This window comes from Dioscorea cayenensis, chromosome 6 (assembly GCF_009730915.1).
Source record: "Dioscorea cayenensis subsp. rotundata cultivar TDr96_F1 chromosome 6, TDr96_F1_v2_PseudoChromosome.rev07_lg8_w22 25.fasta, whole genome shotgun sequence".
Taxonomy (NCBI): Eukaryota; Viridiplantae; Streptophyta; class Magnoliopsida; order Dioscoreales; family Dioscoreaceae; genus Dioscorea; species Dioscorea cayenensis.
Window position 1 is genome coordinate 11,312,556 of NC_052476.1, and position 20,420 is coordinate 11,332,975.

The 20,420-nt window shown below is 42.4% G+C and overlaps 1 non-coding gene across 1 annotated transcript; it reads left to right on the forward strand.

The window, feature by feature from the left end:
- Positions 1 to 10,414: 10,414 nt before the first annotated feature.
- LOC120264020 lies at positions 10,415 to 10,521 on the forward strand. Its single transcript, XR_005537204.1, has one exon. It is a non-coding gene; the product is annotated as a small nucleolar RNA R71 (small nucleolar RNA).
- Positions 10,522 to 20,420: the final 9,899 nt, after the last annotated feature.

Sequence of the window (20,420 nt, forward strand, 5' to 3'; positions counted from 1 at the left end):
CTTTCAGGGAAAGTCCTTCCTAGGGGACTGTCTTTTCAGCAAAAGAAGAAGTTCTTTTCTGATTTAAAGCACTTTACATAGGAGGATCCGTACCTTTTTAGAATTTGTGCAAATCACATAGTGCGAAGATGTGTCTCGCTGGGGGAAGGTTGGAATATTCTAGCCCATTATCATTCGGGGCCGGTTGGAGGCCATTGCGCCTCAGGAAGGACAGCTGAAAAGGTTTTAGCAGCAGGTTTTTATTGGCCAACTTTATTCCAAGACGCAAGACAATTTGTGCAAAGTTGTGATAGTTGTCAATGAGCAGGAAATTTGTCTAGACGGGATGAGATGCCGCAAAATCCAATGCAGTTTTGTGAGGTTTTTGATGTGTGGGGCATCAACTTTTTGGGGCCATTCCCTAGCTCCAATGGGAATTATTATATATTGGTCACCGTAGACTATGTGTCTAAGTGGGTAGAAGCTCAAGCTCTCCCTACAAATGATGCTAGAACAGTAATCAAATTCCTCAAGAGATTGTTCACTTGTTTCGGAACCCCTAGAATCATCATAAGTGATCGGGGGGCTCATTTTTGCAATGCCCAATTTGATAAAATTCTGAAAAGATACGGTGTGAACCATCGTCTTGCCACATCGTATCATCCACAAACAAGTGGGCAAGTGGAGGTAACCAATCGAGAATTGAAGAGAATTTTATCAAAGTCGGTGGAGCATAATCGGAAGGATTAGTCGGAGAGATTGGATGATACATTATGGGCATATCGGACAACATATATGATAAGTGCTTGTGCGATACGAATGCAAAGCGTTCATTCCTTATGTTGAGCATTACGTTTCTCGGGTTTTTACACTAGTATGTGTGTTTTTATGTTACTTTTATGTAGGTAGGATTGTGAGGCCGAGTATGAAGGAAATAGGCGAATGTGGATCATAATGCACCAATTTTGGAGGAAATCTTGCTAAGGTTCAAACACGAAGACATAGGTCAGGTGTGAAATGCTAGAGTGTGTGCCAACCTCCTCATATTCGAGTGGGCACATCCATTTGGAGGGGCATAAAGGCAGTCACATTCGAGCATTCCAACTTATGAAGATAGAACAAGAGCTCCACCAATGGGTGCACCATTAAAGAAGCAACTGATCCACGACGTGAACGTGTGCCCGTTGCGTTACCCAGATAAAAGTATGGAATTAGGAAGCTATTCAGGTCGAATGTTGTAGCAGAGCACTGTAGCAACATTGTAGCATATATTCTAGCAGCACTGCTCACAGCCGGCCGAGAAACCAGAGAAACAGAGAATCCACACGGGAGTATGGAAATTATCCACGGCCGTGTGGAAATTCCGCACGGGCGAGTGGATCATCCACACCCGTGTAGTCGCCCGATTCCAGCCTTATTTAAAGCCGATTTAGCCCCGATTTTGGTATTCTTTTCTCCATCTTTTCCCCAACTTGAGAGAGGGCTTCGGCTAGGGTTTCGAGGGGTATTGGCCAAGGTTTTGGAGAGGTTCTACGGCTCCGACATCGTGATTCCTTAGGAAGAAGGTTGGTAGGGGAGCTTCCGTTGAGGCGTATCCTATACCAGATGAGGGAATCCTTGGATGACGAGTAGAGGACTTTCCACAAGACCATCAACATGACTATGGAGGGGGTTTCTTTATGGATTCATTGCTTTTACATTCTACTTCTTTGATTGTACTTAGCTCCATGGAGAGCTAAACCCCTAGTGGGTACTCGGGTATTGTGAACCCTAGGATATATTTGTTTCTTTGAACCTCTTTATTATGCTTTCAATAATTTGATGTTTATTGTGAGTTCCAACATCGAATGCTTGATTGTATGAACATTTCCCCTAGAGTGACACTAGGGTTCAGAGTTCTTGTTGGTAATCTTGTGAGTGAGTCACACACCACGAGCGTTAGACAAAGCTAGGTTAGATGGGGTTGAGAGGGTGAGTCGAGAGGTACAGGATCGTCCCCTTTCCCCTCTGGCGTGATAGATTCTACCTCTATTCCTTGAGTTCTTTGCGGCCATAATAGAGTGAATGGTCTAAGGGATGAACTTCCGCTGGGGCTTAGTTGCGCGTGCAATGGATTGAAGCGTTGAGGTGATCTTAGCATCTAGTACTTAATTGTGGTTAGGGACCTCCCACCTGGACCAAAGGGTTAGGTCTATAATTAGGAAGAGATTTATCACTTGGAATCCCTAGAGCTCATTGCAACTCTATGCGAGTGCGAGGTGTTGAGATTGTTTGATTTCTCCTCCGGGACATGTATAGAGTTAGGCATAGTTGACCTTAGATTTGGGACTATGTAATTAACGATTTCCACGACTCACCATTGCATTGATTAGGAAGTATAATAGAGGGTTCTTGCACTTGAAACAATTATCCTAGATGGAGCATTATCCGGGTACACCATCTTTATCGATTGCCTTACCCCCTTCTTTACTTTTGCTCTTACTTGTTACTTTTACTGTTGAGAATTGAATCATTGTCACACTCATTATCATTAATCTTTTACATAGCTAAGAATCGAATTAAGTATTTTTATTCCCTAATCCCTGTGGATTTGATACCCGCTCACCTGGGATTATTACTTCGACAAACCCGTACACTTACGGGATATACGCAAGGGGACCTTGTCAATATAAAACTCCGGTAGGAACCACGCCATATAACCTTGTTTATGGAAAAGCATGTCATTTACTGGTAGAGCTTGAACACAAGGCATATTGGGCAATTAAAGCAATGAATTTCTGTCTTGCACGGGCCGGTGACCAAAGAAAGTTGCAGTTGAATGATTTAGATGAGTGGAGACTAAGAGCCTATGCAAATGCACGAATCTACAAAGAAAGAATCGTTCATGGCATGACAAACATATTAGACTGTACAAGGATTTCAAAGTAGGCGATCGATTGCTACTCTTCAATTCCCGGTTGAAGATGTTTCCGGGAAAACTGAAATCAAGATGTTCAGGTCCATATAAGATTACTCAAGTATCTCCATATGGTGCAATTGAGATCACTTACCCAGAGAAAGGAACATTCAAGGTAAATGGACATAGATTGAAGCCTTACTTCGAAGTGGATGTGGAGGTTGCTAGGGAAGAGGTTTTAAACAAGCGCTTCTTGGGAGGCAACCAAAGCTTTTAATTAGTTTTTAGACTCAAAATTTAAATTCTGCATAAATAAATTCATGAGTGTGTGTCTTGATTAATTTTGTTGACCGCTGGTGTTTTCGTGGAATATTTTTTTTTCGGTGATTTGAATAGTTGTTTATGTGAATAACATGGTTTAGGGTGAATTTGATGTTCAATGTTGAAAAATTGGTATTAATTTGGAGTTTCGGGCACTCTATGGACTGTTTGCAGAAATTTTGCAGTCCACACGGCCGCGTGGAATTTTCACGCTGTCGTGTACAGTACCCACACGGGGGTGTGGAAAATCCACACCCCTTTGTGCTTATAAGAATATGAAAGGGCACTATTCATCATCTTCTATTTTCAAAGAACCCTTTCATCTTCCACCCTCCACCCCTATAAAACTCAAGTTTTGATCTCTAAAACCAATTGTTTTCAACTCTTTGGAGGATTAGAGGTAATTTGCCGGAGTTTACACCAAGTTTTCTTGTCCGATTAACTCTGGTAAGCCTTTACTCTCTTTTCCCCTTTACTTGTTTTTCAAGGTCATTTTCATGGAGTTTTCATAGTATTTTGAAGATAGTTCTCATAGGGAATCATGCTAGACACTTGTTCAATGTATGAGAATGATTTGTGTGAGGCGTAGGAGCCCAACTCCGACAAAAACTCTGGAGTCCGGCGCCCACGCGGTCGTGCGGCTCGCCCACGCGACCGCATGGGCTGGCCGCAAGGCCACGCTGGGCGCGTGACCCCTTGGCCGAGGCCGCGCGCCCGACCACTCGACCGCTGTGGGCGGGCGGCGTGGCGCGCTGGGCCCGGCTAGCAGCGCCCGAGGCCCGACCAGCGCCCGTCTTTGCCAGCGTGGCCGCGCGCCGTAGTGGCTCACCCGCGCGGGCGCACGGCTGCTCGGCCGAGCCGAGCACGCGCCCACACAGGCGCGTGGCTGTCCCACACCCCCGTGTGGGCTGGAAAAAAGGACAGTTGGCCGTATTTTTCCCTCGACTCGCTGTTCTTGGGCATGTGGTGCCCAATTTTACTGTATTCATGCCGAACTGATGTTTTTAAGTGCTTTCTTCGCAGATTATGGCACCATGGACAAAGAGGTTAGCCTAGAAAGGTTCTCGCCATGATAGGGAGCCAACCCCACCACCGGTAATCGAATTTCCTGACCCTGTTCATCAGCAGCGGTTTGAGCGTCTCCAGCACCTGAAGATTCAACAATCGCGTTTTATCGACTGGGATGCACTAGAGGACATTGGTCTTGCTGAGGAGGTCAGAGCACTTGTTAATGTTGGGGGTTGGGACTGTTTATTCTCCATTCTGTAGCCCGTCAGGCGAGATATTACCTTGGAAGTTCTTGCCTCATTTTCTTTTGATCGTGACTCGCCTCATTTTCTTTTGATCGTGACTCAGTTGATATCAGTTTTGACGTTCCCAATGCCATTCGTTTCCGCACTTTGGTCAGCCGCATAGGATGTCTTTGACACAGTTCTCGATATATCTCAGATTATACCATCAGACCTACGCTGATACTATCGAGTACACTGAGCTCCTCACCGATTATTTTTATAATCTTACTCCGGGCCAGGTATTCCATAATCTATATGGTGGTCGTCAGTATTCCGCAGGTCAGTCTAAGGCCTCATTGCTTACTCGACCGGCTCATAGGTACATCCATGCTGATCTTAGCATGTCCGTGACAGGTTGGGGGGATGGTACTGGTTCACTTCGCAGGACAGATTTTTTGTACTTCCACTCCATGATCCATGGAGTCCCTCTCCACATAGGATATGTGGTTGCTGACTACTTTCATCATCATAGTGAATATTTGCGATTGGGAGCATTGTTTGCAGGACCCTACATCACTCGTCATATGTTCAAGATGGGTCTTATCCATTCAGTCAGAGGCAAGGAGAGAGTCAGTAGTCCGGCACCATTGGGTTTAGCCACTCTTCGTTTGATGGGCATTGTGCGACGTACAGGCTCTGGCGGATATTCCTCATCTGGGTATGATAAGGAGCCTGCTGAGGCTACAGAGACACCACCTGCAGCCGAGCCCATAGTCACCGAGGCAGCTCTGACAGCATCAGCCGATATTGAGTCATCTTCCTCTCGAGTTCACGAGCGTCTGGCTCGACTTGAGGCTGCCGTTGCTACCATCCTTGAGAACCAGGCACGGATTCTAGAGCGTCTTGATCGTATTCAGCAGACTCTTGACGAGGAGGTCTCCTCCGCTTTTGTGCCAGCACCAGCACCAGCTCTAGCTACTGACGCATGAGGCGTCACACTCATGAGACTGTTCTTTTAGTTTCTTGCTCTTAGTTGCTTTGTTAGTAGTATTTAGACTTTTGTACTCAGAAAGGCTTCACCTTCTGTGAGTTATCTTTTTGTCTTTCTTTTATGCGAGTATATCCTCTATTATGTTATTTGTCTGAACTCGTATTTTCTTTTACATTTTGTTGAGATTCACTGAACCCCTTATATTCCGTACAGATGGCCTTAAGAGTGAGGTGGATGGTGTTTTAGTCATAGACATGATCATGTGATGTTGTCACATGGTCATGGGAGCTTCACAACCTATACAACATGCCCATGAGTTAGACTTCACCAAATAATTAATGAGGAGTTCAGGGGAGTATTGTTTTACATGCATTCCAACACACATTATGCTTCCATTGCTATTATTTTTATTGTGCTTGCATGCGTACATTGAGGGCAATGTACATCTTAAGTGTGGGGGAGGGTTCACCTTATACATGACTTTTACTTGTGTTTTCATGAGCATACTCTTGTTGCCAATGAAGGTTCACCTTAGGGTTAAGAGTTTAATTCTTAGTTTTTGGAGGTTATAAACATGGATTTTATCATGCTCTAGTTTTCATCCAATTTTATTGAATATTTTTGTCCAATTTCTCTTTGTGCACTTTTCTCGCTCATTAGACCTATGAAGACTCTAGTTCATTATGATTGGGACTTTAGTGTGCTAGTTTTCAGAGGAAAATCAGAAAAAAAAATCAGAAAAATTTGAAAAAAAAAGAATTGGAAATTGTTTGTACATAGGGGGTGGAAAGAGCTACCACCCATGATGTATGTAGCTACTCTCATAAGTCGGATACTTGTTATGCCCTAATGAGAGAAAGAGCTATCTTATGGGATGTGTGAAAGCTACCATCCTTTGTAGAAAGAGCTAACACCTCGAAAGTGTTAAAGACACTCGGGAGGCATCTTGGGAAAGGGCTACCTTAGAGGTTGTGTGAAGCTACTACCTATTCTTTTTTGTTTTTAAATAAGTCCCATGTTAATAAGAACTTGGTAGTGGACATAGTGTTGAAATGAGTTGAGTTTTTCACACACACACGCATTCGAATTTTATCACATTCATTTTTGATTGGATTGTTTGCTAGAGCATTGATTGTTTGGTCTAGTGTTTGATTCTCTCCATGACGGTAGAATTTTATTCTTGTACTCTTTTGGTGAACCTAAGGCCAAGCACTTCTCTTTTCTTTCCATGAGTTTAATGTTTAATTTTGCTTAAGGACAAACAAAGACTTAAGTGTGGGGGAGTTTGATAACTGCTTGAGTAGACATATTTTTATATATGTTTTACATGCATTGAGCATCATTTTTACCATGATTTATGTCTCATATTGTGTATTTGGTGTTCTTTTATGCATATAGGTTGTGAATGCCTTGAAGAGTAAAAAGGAAGCAAAGATAGGCTATAAAGACACAATGTTCGGAGTTCTTGTTCAATTCAAGGACCAAGACAAGAGAGGAGTTCATAAACGTGGAGATGTGTGCCAACTTCCATGAAGATTCAAGTCAATTCACTAGTTGGAAGGGCACAAAGATAGTCACATCTTCATGTTCCTTCTCTTTGTGAAGATTGCAACATCCCTCAAAGATACGTCAATGAATAAAAGTTTTATAGCCTACCACATGGACGTGTGCCCGAACATGTGGCCTCCAGAGAAGAGTGTTTGGACCGTGTTTTGTGAAAAGTACTACAGCAAAATTACTGTTCATGCGCCCAGCGTGGAAATTCCTGCAGCCCAAGCGGCCGCGTGGAAAATCCACACGGACGCGTAAGGGCACGTGACAGGCGCGGTTTTGGGCTTTAAATAGGCCGTTTGCCCTATTTTTGTGGGACTTTTTGCGAGAATTTTCGCGAGCACTTTGAAGGCAAGGCGGCTAGGGTTTTGGAGGAGGTCTTTGGCGATATTTGGGGGCATCCATCACCAACTTTGATCGATCTTCTCTCCGTCATAGCAAAGAGAGAGCCTTCGGGGATCTAGCTTCGGAGAAGGATTCTTCAAGACGTTGGGTGACCCATCACGGCCATCATCACCAATTTAAGGGGGTTTTACTTCATGGTTTTCATTGCTTTTCATTGTAATAATCATTGTTTTGTAACTTGCTCCATGGAGGGCTAAACCTTAGTAGGTATTTGGGTATGTGAACCCTAGGATTTATGTTTTTGTAATGATTTGCTTTATGTTTCTATTAATCCGAGTTGATTTGAGTTTTAACCTTGTATTCCCATTGCTTGCTTGTTTAATTAATCCCTGAGGTTGATTGGATTTGCATGATTTGTCACTTTGATGTGAGAGAGGTCTCCATTATAGTTAGAACGTCAAGGTTAAAGAGGGTTGAGAGGGTGAGTCATGAGATAGTGGAGTGTCCCCTCTCCCTTCCGATTGAGTGTTTCCTATCTCCATATTTCCTAAACTCTATGCAACCATATTTGGTGTGAGGCGTGAGATTGAGAGATTTCTCCGCCGGGACCTTGTAGGGGGTTAGAGATCCTTTGCTGGGAATTAGGGTTGTATATATCTTGAGGAATCGATTTCACTCTTAGGTGTCCCTAGAGCGTATTGCGGTCATATGGGGTGTGAGGTGTTGAGATTGAGCGATTTCTCCGCCAGGACCTTGTAGGGGACTAGTACCGGTGGCTTGGAAGCAAGGGCCTATTGTTCTTGGATTACCTAGACTCATTAGACTCGATTTAGAAGCATTTAGTGAATCGTGAGCTTCATGTTAGATCTTAGGGGAGCATTGCCCGAGTACCTCATCTTTATTGATTGAGATCTCCTTTACTTGTTTTCTTGTTCATTTGCTTGCTTATTAATTCTCTTGCAATTAATTCATTTCATAATATCCATTGATTTCGACTAGATAACTAAGAATTGGTTAATACTAATACTTCCGTTTCCTGTAGATTCGACTACCCACTCACCGGGGTAATTATTACTTCGACACCCACGCACTTGCAGCACATCCACGCATATTCAGACATGTCAGTTGCCTTCCAAGAAGTGCTTGTTTTACGTCACTTAGCTTGACGTACCTTGTCTTACCTCACAGGGGCTCATAGATTAAGGTTTTCCTCTTACCCATGATTTTGAAGCATGATGAACATAGTCTTCTGAAGGTAGAGGGAGAGTTGTTAAGCTTGTTACCACATGAAGGATCGTTACCCCTATTCTGTTCTTGCGTATCCCCAATAGCCTTAGGGCATTTCTTGTGGTGTCTCCTTGCCCGCTTCATCTTCCGGAGCATCTTCTTCATGATCCCCGGAATAGATGGTACATTCTCATTTAGACCATGCATCATCACCTCTTCATTCTACACTTCTTTGAGTAGCAACCCCTTATACGGGTCTGGATTCATCATTTCCTGCACATATTCATTGATTAGTTCATCGATAGTGTCAAGAAAATAGAAAGTATAATCAAAGTTAAGAGAATGTCATATGGCTTTGGCAAGGCAGAATGTAAGCTTGTCATCTCCATCCCTCAGTGTTAACTCCCCACCATCCATGTCGAGAAGTGCCTTGGAAATGCACAAGAATGACCTCCCAAGTATCAAAGGAACATCCACATCTTTATTGACATCCAACACTATGAAGTCTATAGGAAATATGTACTTGTCCACCTCGACAAGCATGTCTTCAATGATGCCCCTCGGATGTCTCACCGTCAGTCAGCCAATTACAATGTCAACCAAGTAGGCCTAGGCTTTCCCAAGCCTAGCTTCTAAAAGAAAGAGTATGGCATGACGTTGACACTGGCCCTGAATCCGCCAATGCCATCTATTCAACCAAATTGCCAATGTTGCATGGAATCACAAAGCTTACATGGTATTTCCTCTTATTTGGCATATTCTTTTGCAACACCACCGAACAAAAGGCGTCTAAGATCGGATGCACTATCCTCTAACTTCCTCTTGTTGGTTAAAAGGTCCTTCAAGACTTTGCATACTGAGGCATTTGAGACAATGCCTCCACAAAAGGAATGTTGATGTGCAATTGTTTGAATATACCCAAGAACTTCTTGTATTGCTCATCATTATGGTCATTCTCAGTTTGAAAGGATAAGGGATTCTTGGCTTGTAAGGTAGGGGTGCCACCTCTTTCTCTTTGATAGCTCTCTCCTTAACCTCTATGACCTCAAATGCTTCAATATTGGTTTTCTAACTTAGAAGCCTATCCTCGATCTCATGACCACTTCTAAAAGTGATCGCCTTCACATGTTCTCTTGGCTTAGTCTCGGTGTTACTCGAGCAAGCTTCCTTATGGTCTCTCCGATAGAGACTTCGCAATTTGCCCCACTTGATTTTCTAAATTGTGCAATGAAGGGATGTGGTTGCGAAGTGTAGCCTCGACAGATTGAAACTGTGTATCCGATTATTGTACAAATCTAGTCAAGACTTTCTCTAAGTCAGTCATTCAAGTTTCCAAGATTGAAACTCGGGTTCTCCATGTGCGGGGCTTGTTGTTGGAAACCTAATGGTGGTGTGGCCTTTTGTTGCCCTTGGTTGTTCCTGGAAAACTTTGGGTGGTTCCTTCAACCTGGATTGTAGGTGTTTCTATAAGGATTGCCTTGGTTTCTCATCGTATTACCCACAAAGTCAAATTTCCCAACGGAGGATGTACCACCAACGGCTATCGGGCAATCTGATGGGGCATGTACCCCTCCACATCAATCACAACTCATTACGGCCACCAATCTAGGAGAAAGTTAGAGTGTCTAACTTCTTACTCAATGCCTCCACTTAGGCCGCCAACGATGTAACTACAACAATCTCATGGATGCCCATCACTTTCTTCTTCTCCCTAACATTACATTAGTAGCTATTCAAACCCATTTCTTCAATTAACTGCCAGGCTTCTCTGGGGGTCTTACTACTTGAGGTATCTCCTACTGCTACATCAAGTAACTATCTCGTACTTGGGTTCAAACCATTGTAAAAAGTCTGAATGATCATCCTCTCTGAAACCCATGTTGAGGATATTGTCATAGGAGTTCCTTGAACCTTTCCCATTTCTCAAATAGAAACTCCAATTACATTTGCACGAAGGAAGAAATCTCATTCCTAAGCCTTGCAGATTTTCTAGAAGGGAAATATTAGGCAAGAAAAACTTCCACCACCTCCTCCCATGTAGTGATTGATGCTCTAGGTAATGAGTGTAGCCAATGCTTTTGACTACTGCCCTTGCGTATGTCCCATAAGTGCACAAGTTTGTTGAAATAATAAATCCCAAATGAGTGGGTATCGTATCCACAGCGAGTAGGGAATAAAAAAAACACTTAAATTGTTTCTTAACTAAATGAAAAGTTAATAGTGATTGGTGAGACAAAATGTGATGTAACAAAAGTGAAAGGAACAAAAGAAAGCGTACAAGTAAAGGGGAGGTAAGGCAATCGATATAAGTGGGGTACCCGGATATTGTTCCACCTAGGACAATCATTTGAAGTGCAAAAACCCACTATTATGCTTTCTAACTAATGCATTAATGAGTCATGGAGATCCTTAAATACATGGTCCCAAATCTAAGGTCAACCATGCCTAACTCTATACATGTTGACAAGGTCCCCTTGCGTATATCCCGCAAGTGCACGGGTTTGTCGAAGTAATAATCCCGGGTGAGCGGGTATCGAATCCACAGGGAGTAGGGAATAAAAACACTTAATCTGCTTCTTAGCTATATGAAAGATTAATAATGATGAGTGTGACAATGATTCAATTTTCCACAATAAAAGCAACAACTAAGAGAGCAAAAGTAAAGAAGGGGATAAGGCAGTCGATAAAGATGGGGTACCCGGATAATGCTCCGCCTAGGATAATTGTTTCAAGTACAAGAACCCTCTATTATGCTTCCTAATCAATGCAATGGTGAGTCATGGAAATCCTTAATTACATAGTCCTAAATCTAAGATCAACTGTGCCTAACTATTTACATGTCCCGGAGGAGAAATCGAACAATCTCAACACCTCGCACTCGCATAGAGTTGCAATGAGCTCTAGGGATTCCAAGTGATAAATATCTTCCTAATTATAGACCTAACCCTTTGGTCCAGGTGGAAGGTCCCTAGCCACAATTAAGCCCTAGATACTAAGATCCTCTCAACGCTTCACTCCATTGCACGCGCAACTATGCCCCAGCGGAGGTTCATCCCTTAGACCATTCACTCTATTATGGCCGCAAAGAACTCGAGAAATGGAGGTAGAATCTATCACGTCAGAGGGGAAAGGGGACGCTCCTGTACCTCTCGACTCACCCTCTCAACCCTCTCCAACCTAGCTTTGTCTAACGCTCATGGTGTGTCACTCACTCACAAGGTTACCAACAAGAACTCTAAACCCTAGTGTCACTCTAGGGGAAATGTTCATACAATCAAGCATTCAAGGTTGGAACTCACAATAAACATCAATTTATTGAAAGCATAATAAAGAGGTTCAGAGAAACAAATACATCCTAGGGTTCACAATACCCGAGTACCCACTCGGGGTTTAGCTCTCCATGGAGCTAAGTACAATCAAAGAAATAGAATGTAAAAGCAATGAATCCATAAAGAAACCCCCTCGATAGTCGTGTTGATGGTCTTGTGGAAAGTCCTCTACTCGTCGTACAAGGATTACCTCGTCCGGTATAGGATACGCCTCGATGGAAGCTCCCCTACCAACCGTCTTCCTAAGGAATGACGATGTCGGAGCCATAGAACCTCTACAAAACCCTAGCCAATACCCCTCAAAGCCCTAGCAGCAGCCCTCTATCAAGTTGGGGAAAAGATGGAGGAAAGAATGCAAAAATCGGGGCTGATTCGGCATTAAATAGGGCTGGAATTGGGTGATTACACGGGTGTGGATGCTTCACGCGCCAATGGGGAATTTCCACACGGGCGTGGGTAATTTCCACACGCCCATGTGGATTCTCTGAAACTGTCATTTTCGGCCGACTGTGAACAGTAACTGCTACAGTGCTTGCTACAATACCTGCTACATCACTATGCCAAAAATACTCCCGAATCCACTTTTCATCGAGGTAACATAAACGGCCACACGTTTATGCCTTGGATCATTTTGCTTCTTCAATGACGGATAAGTTGATGGAGATCTTGTTCTATGTGCATAAGTCAGAATGCTTGAGTGTGACTGCCCTTGTGCCCCTCCAAATGGTTGTGTAAACTCAAATACGGGGAGGTTGGCACACACTCTAGCATCTCACACCCGACTTATATCTTCGTGTTTGAACCTTAGCAAGATTTCCTCCGAAATCGGTGCATTGTGAACCACATTGGCTTCTTTCCTTCATAATTGTTTTCACAACCCAACCTGCATAAAAGTAACATAAAAACACACATATTAATGTAAAAACCCGAGAAAAGTAATGCTCAACATAAGGAAAGAATGCTTCACATTCATATCACACAAGCACTTATTACATGTCATGGAGGACAAATTGAATAACCTCTCAACCTCACACTCGTATAGAATCACAATGAGTTCTAGGGATTCCAAGTGATAAATCCTCTTCCTAGATGTAGACCTAACCCTTTTGTCCAGGTGGAAGGTCCCTAGTGACAATTAAGCCCTAGGTGCTAAAATCTCTTCAACGCTTCACTCTATTGCCCCTACAACTAAGCCCTAGTGGAAGATCATCCCTTAGCCCATTTACTCTACTATGACTGCAAAGAGCTCGAGGAAATAGAGGTAGAATAAATCACACCAGAGGGGAAAGGGGATGCTCCGCTACCTCTCGACTCACCTTCTCAACCTTCTCCAATCTGTCTTTATCTAACTCTCATGGTGTGTCACTCACTCATAAGAGTTACCAACAAGAACTCTTCACCCTAGTGTCACTCTAAGGGAGTATTCACATAATCAAGCATACAAAATTGCAACTCAAATAAAACACAATTAATTGAAAAAAAAATTTAAAAGTTCAATGAAACGAATACATACTAGGGTTCACAAATATCCAAATACCCACTAGGGGTTTTAGCTCTCCATGGAGCTAATTACAATCAATGATATCAAATCTAAAAGCAAAGAATCCATAGAAAACCAACTCAATAGTCATGGCGATGGTCATGTGGAGAGTCCTCTACTCATCCAAGGGTCCCTTTGTCCGGTCTAGGATACACCTCACCAGATTGGTGCCAATGAAAGCTCTTCCACTAACCTTCTTACAAACGGAGCGCGATGTCAAAGCCATAGAAGCTCTCCAAATCCCTAGCCAATACCTCTCAAAACCCTAGCCACTGATAAGCGCTTGTGTGATATGAATGTGAAGCATTCTTTCCTTATGTTGAGCATTACTTTTCTCGGGTTTTTACATTAATATGTGTGTTTTTATGTTACTTTTATGCAGGTAGGGTTGTGAAAACAATTATGAAGGAAAGAAGCCAATGTGGTTCACAATGCACCGATTTTGGAGGAAATCTTGCTAAGGTTCAAACGCGAAGATATAAGTCGGGTGCGAGATGCTAGAGTGTGTGCCAACCTCCCCGTATTTGAGTTTGCACAACCATTTGGAGGGGCACAAGGGCAGTCACACTCAAGCATTCCGACTTATGCACATAGAACAAGATCTCCATCAACTTATCCATCATTGAAGAAGCAAAGCGATCCACGGCATAAACGTGTGCCCGTTTATGTTACCTCGATGAAAAGTGGATTCGGGAGTATTTTCGGTATAGTACTGTAGCAGGTACTACAACAAATCACTGTAGCAAACACGGTAGCAGTTACTGTTCACAGCCGGCCGAAAATGCCAGTTTCAGAGAATCCACATGGTCGTGTGGAAATTACCCACACCCATGTGGAAATTACCCACGCCCGTGTGGAAATTCCGCACGGGCGTGTGGAGCATCCACGCCCGTGTAGTCGCCTGATTACAGCCGTATTTAAATCCGATTCAGCCCCGATTTTGGCATTCTTTTCTCCATCTTTTCCCCAACTTGCGAGAGGGCTTCGGCTAGGGTTTTGAGGGCTATTGGCTAGGTTTTTGGAGAGGTTTTACGGCTCCAACATCGCGCATCATTTGGAAGAAGGTTATTGGGAGAGCTTTCGTCGGCATCGATCCGGCGAGGTGTATCCTAGGCCGGACAAAGAATCCCTTGCAACGAGTAGATAACTTTCCACAAGACCATCGACACGACCACCGAGGGGGTTTCTTTATGGATTCATTGCTTTTACATTTGATTTCTTTGATTGTACTTAGCTCGCATGGAGAGCTAAACCACTAGTGGGTACTTGGGTGATTGTGAACCCTACGATGTATTCGTTTCTTTGAACTTCTTTATTATGCTTTCAATAAATTGATGTTTATTGTGAGTTCCAACCTTGAATGTTTGATTGTATGAACATTTCCCCTAGAGTGACACTAGGGTTGAGAGTTTTTGTTGGTAACCTTGTGAGTGAGTGATACACCACGAGCGTTAGACAAAGCTAGGTTGGAGAGGGTTGAGAGGGTGAGTCGAGAGGTACAGGAGCGTCCCCTTTCCCCTCCGACGTGATAGATTCTACCTCCGTTCCTCAAGTTCTTTGCGTCCATAATAGAGTGAATGGGCAAAGGGATGAATCTCAGCTGGGGCTTAGTTGGGCGTGCAACGGAGTGAAGCGTTGAGGGGATCTTAGTATCTAGGGGTTAATTGTGGTTAGGGACCTTCCGCCTGGACCAAAGGGTTAGGTCTACAATTAGGAAGAGATTTATCACCTGGAATCCCTAGAGCTCATTGCAACTTTATTCGAGTGTGAGGCTGAGAGGTTATTTAATCTCTCTTCCCGGACATGAATAGAGTTATGCATAGTTGACCTTAGATTTGGGACTATGTATGTAAGGATTTCCACGACTCACCATTGCATTGATTAGGAAGCATAATAGAGAGTTTTTGCACTTGAAGCGATTATCCTAGGTGAAGCATCATCCGAGTACCCCATCTTTACCGATTGCCCTACCTCCTCCTTACTTTTGCTCTCTTACTTGTTGCTTTTAATTGTTGAGAATTGAATCATTGTCACACTTATCATTGTTGATATTCCACATAGCTAAGAATCAAATTAAGTGTCTTTACTCCCTACTCACTGTGGATTCGATACCCGCTCACCCGGGATTATTACTTCGACAAACCCGTGCACTTGCGGGATATACGCAAGGGGACTTGTCAACTGTCCCTTGTGCACCTCCAAATCATTGTGCTAACTTGAATACAAGGAGGTTGGTACACATTCTCACAATCTTGAACCTGACTTATGTCTTCGTGTTTGAACCTTCTCAAGATTTCCTCCAAATGGTGCATTCACGATCTACATTAGCTTTTTTCTCTAACATTTTGCTTCATAACTCTATATGCATGAAAGTAACATAAATGCACACATATTAGCATTAAAACCCGATAAAAGTAATGCTTATCATAAGGAAAGAACACTTCACATTCTTATCACACAAGTAATTATCAGCTTTGCTCTCCCTTTCAAGGAAAATGGGAAGGCCCTCAGTCTGATAGCATTATCCATAACTCCATTGATCTTGAGCATGTCGCAAACCTCCAAAAAGTTGTCTATGTGGTTGTTTAGATCTTCATCGGCAAAACCATTAAACTGTGTCAATTGCTGTATCATCTGGATGAAATCTGGCCTTAGCTTAAAATTTTGATATGTAGTTCAGGGCCGTACAATGCTAGATTGTGTGCCCAAAACTGAGGATCTGGCATAATCAAAAAGAGTTCTCTGTTGCTCATTCTGTTTTGCCATATTTTTTGAACCCTTTACCTTCGACCATAGGTAGATTTGACAGTTCTTGCACAGGTTCTTTTCCCTTTCTTCTGAGTGTACATTCAAGTTCATGATCTCCTTCAACAATTATCGAGCAGTTTCCTCAGGTTATAACCTAGAGCTGGACCAAAAAAAAGAAGAAAACAAAATTAGAATGAAGATAGAATAAGAAGATATGTAATAGAATGAATGATGAATACCTAAGATAACAAAGTGCAAAGCATCTCTAAATGCCTACTTTCCCTGCAACGGTTCCAAAAACTTGACAATGCCCTTGTGTGTTACCCGCAAGTGCACGGGACTGTCGAAGTAATAAATCCTAGGTGAGTGGGGTATCGTATCCACAGGGAGTAGGGAATAAAAATACTAATATTGCTACTTAACCAAGTGAAGATGAACAATGATTATGTTGATGAAATTTAATGTAAACAGAAATAAAAAAACAAGAACGAGAGGCACAAATAAGTGAGAGGAAAGGCAATCGATAGAAGTGAGGTATTCATGTCGATGGTCTTCTGGAGTAGCCTTTTCTTCTCCAAAGGTACCCTTGTCCGGCCTAGGGAACACCTCGCTGGATCGATGCTAATGAAAGCTCCCCCAATAACCTTCATCCAAGAGAAGCACGCTGTCAAATCCGTAGGACAACTTCAAAGACTTGCCAAAAGCCTCTCTAAACCCTAGCCAACAGCCTCCAAAAATGATGGGGAAAGGTTGAAGAGAAGGATCAAAGATGGCCCCCAAAATTGGGCTGAATCGCGGCTTAAATAGGGCTTGAATCGGGCATCCACACGACCCTGTGGTTTTTTCACATGCCCTTGTGGAATTTCCACATGCCCATGTGTATTCTCTGGAATCCTGATTTTTGGCCTGGTGTGAACTGTAGCTCCTACAGTGATTTTCTACAGTACTCTGCCAAAACACTCCCAATTCCATACTTTTCATAGAGGCAACATAAATAGGCACACGTTTATGCCGTAGATCACAACTCTTCTTCAATCAAAGGCCTCATTGGTGAAGATCTTGCTATCAATCCACAAGTCGGGATACACAAATTCGACTACCTTCGTGCCCCTCCAAGTCATTGTAATTGCTTGAATACATGGAGGTTGGCACACATTCACGTATCTTTGAACCTAACTTGTGTCTTCACGTTTGTTCCTCCCAAGATTCCACCAAATAGTGCATTCACGATCCACTTGGGCTTATTTTCTTAATACTTTGCTTCACAAACCTACATGCACGAAAGTATCACCAATACACATGTATTAGCGCTAAAACCTGATAAAAATAATGCTTATCATAAGAAAAGAATACTACGTATTACTAATACACAAGCCCTTATCAAGCACAAGGTAGTGACATCTTCATGTTTCTTCGCTTTGTGAAGATTGCAAGATCTCTCGAAGACGCGTCGATGAAGAAAAGTCTTGTAGCCTACCACATGATCATATGCTCGACTATGTGGTCTTAAGAGGAGAATGTTTGGACCGCATTTGTGAGAAGCATTGTAGCAACTGTAGAAAATCATTCTAGCAATTTTATTGTAGCAGTACTGTAGCAGAATTATTGTTCAAGCACCCACGTGAAAATTCCTGCAGTGCATGCGGGTGCGTGGAAAATCCACATGGGCTTGTGGAGGCACGTGAGCTTTTCTTGCTTCTGAGTAGATCATAGATTAAGTTGTAAACTCTAACTATGCTCTCAAAGTGGTAACTAATAGATAGAATTACTTTTGAAGCCTAAGGATCCCCTCTCCCCCCTCCAGCCACTTTCGGACCGTGTGATCTTCTCAAAGATCATGACGTGCCCTCTCCTAGTATTTTTACAAGAAATTTCTAGTCAACCTCCCTGCCAGAGGTTTTTTCTTTTCTTAACGGCTCATTCAATCAGGGAGGGGGCCCTCTTCCTTGTTCCGGTGGTGTGGTCTCACAATCCTATCAGGTGTGGGTTTAGGCTTATAAATAGCCATTTTGCCCTATTCTTTTACATATTTTGTGCGGCTCTTGAGGGGTGAGACGCCTATGGTTTGGAGAGGAGGTCCTTGCGGCTTTGGAGGCGCTTCATCACCAACTTTCAAAGTATGAGTCTTTCAAGGAAGCCACTAGTGAACCTATCTTTGGAGGGGGTACTTCAAGACGTCAAAGCTCTCCATCAAGGCCATCAGTTCATATATAAGGGGCTTTATTTCTATGGTTTTTATGTACTTTCAAAGTATGAGTCTTGAAGTCCATGAGATCGGGCTAACCACCAATAATTCTAGTAGATGATGAAGATAGAAGGTGTGTTTCATGCCCTAATTCCACCCTGCAAAATATAAAGGGACATCATCTCAATACATCTATCATACACACAAAAAGAAAATTAAAAAAAAAAGAACACACAAAACAAAGAACTAACAAAACACAAACAATGAAGCAGGACATAATCCAAGCAAGTCCTTTGTTCAATTAATGTCACGATGTCCAATTCTTTCTATTGCAAGCATTGCTAGGGGTTCACATAGATGCTATAAGTGTGTAACAAGTTCAAGGACAACATCATTCAAATGTTACTGCATCACAAACTTGAAAGAGATAGAGTTTTCCTTTGTTTTTGGAGCATAAAATTTTTAAATGCTTGTAAATTACTCAAAATAACCATAAAAACAAAAAAAAAACAATCATTCAATGACAAAATTAGCATCAATAAAACCTGAAAAACAAGAGAAAAGAAGAAAAAAAATGAAAAGAAACAAAATGCAAACATTGAGTTAGGGATTGTGAGAGTGCACTAGTGGAAAGATGTTGGAAACAATGGTAAAATCACAAATAAATCACACACATCTGGTCTCTATAAGTAGGATGGTCGTGTATAGGAAGAAAAATGAAGAAAAACGGTGAAAGAATGAGGGAAAACGGAGGAGAAATGAGATAGTTAGGAGGAAACAAGTGAATAAGGTCGCCCACTTAAAGGTTGCCCGAGGCCTTGACGGGCTGGGTTCACGGGCTTGCCCGTGAACAAACCTGTGAACCTTTCTAGAGAGCTTTAAAAGACCCTGTTTTCACATTACTTCCTAGCAACCTTTAACCAAGTGAAACTACGCCCTTTCCCACATCAAATTAAGCATAAAAATTCATCCATAAGGCACCAAATCAAAAGACAAAACCTAAGGATTCAAAAATAAACATGGATTTAACTCAAACAACAAATAAACATTCTAGCATTCAAACAAAAAAAAGTATAGAAAATACAATGACACAACAATCTGACACACAACTAGAATACGAAAAATGCATAACTAGGAATTTAAAGACTTGGGTTGCCTCACAAGAAGAGCTTATTTAATGTCATTAGCTTGACATACATCTTTCTTACCTAAAGAAGGCTTGAAGATGGTGTGTTCATCCCAGCTAGAGGTGGCATAAAAACTACCAAGAAAAATGAAGCATACCTTCTGGGATGATGTTAAATTGAAGGCCACGCATGAGTTACCTTTTGGCCTCCATGGAAAGTTCTTGGGCAAGGTATTGTACAATTTTAACTTTGGCAGATCCTTAGATGGTTTTAGCCTCCTCCCCACTTCTTCTTTTGTTCCAGCAAAAACTCCTTTGAGTACTCCACAAAATTTCTTAGGCCTCCAAGGAAATAGCTTCGGTCGAGAGTTATTTAAGCTCGGTATGGGTGGGTCCTTGGATGGTTTCTACTTCCTACCCACATCTTCTTCTTCTACTCTTGTCAAATGGCCTTGAACTACCAATAAGAGTTGTTTGGGTTTCCAAGAGAACAAGTTTGGTTGAGAACACATTAATCTCGCATGGGTGGATCAATTGGTGGCTTTAACATCCTATCTACATTTTTGATATCAACCTTGCTGTGATGAATTTCAATAACCCATAAAATTTTCTTGGGCCACCAAGGTAAAATTTTTTTGTTCAAGGATGGCCTTAGCCTCCTACCCACATCTTCAAATACAATTTCGGGATTTTTTTCTCTGCACTTGAAAATTATTGACTGATTAATGGAATGATCAATATTGAGGCAAGTAGCTTCGATAATTGTGTTCTATTGAGCTTCTCCACTTCCTCATATTTTTCTATGACCATGATGTCATCCACTTTGTCTTGCACTTCCATGACACTTGGGCTTTCTTTGGCCCCTAACTATACTTGTTTCCCACTCCTAAGATTGATGGCCTTCAAGTTCTCACTTGGGTTATTTTCACTATTGCTCAATAGGCTACCCG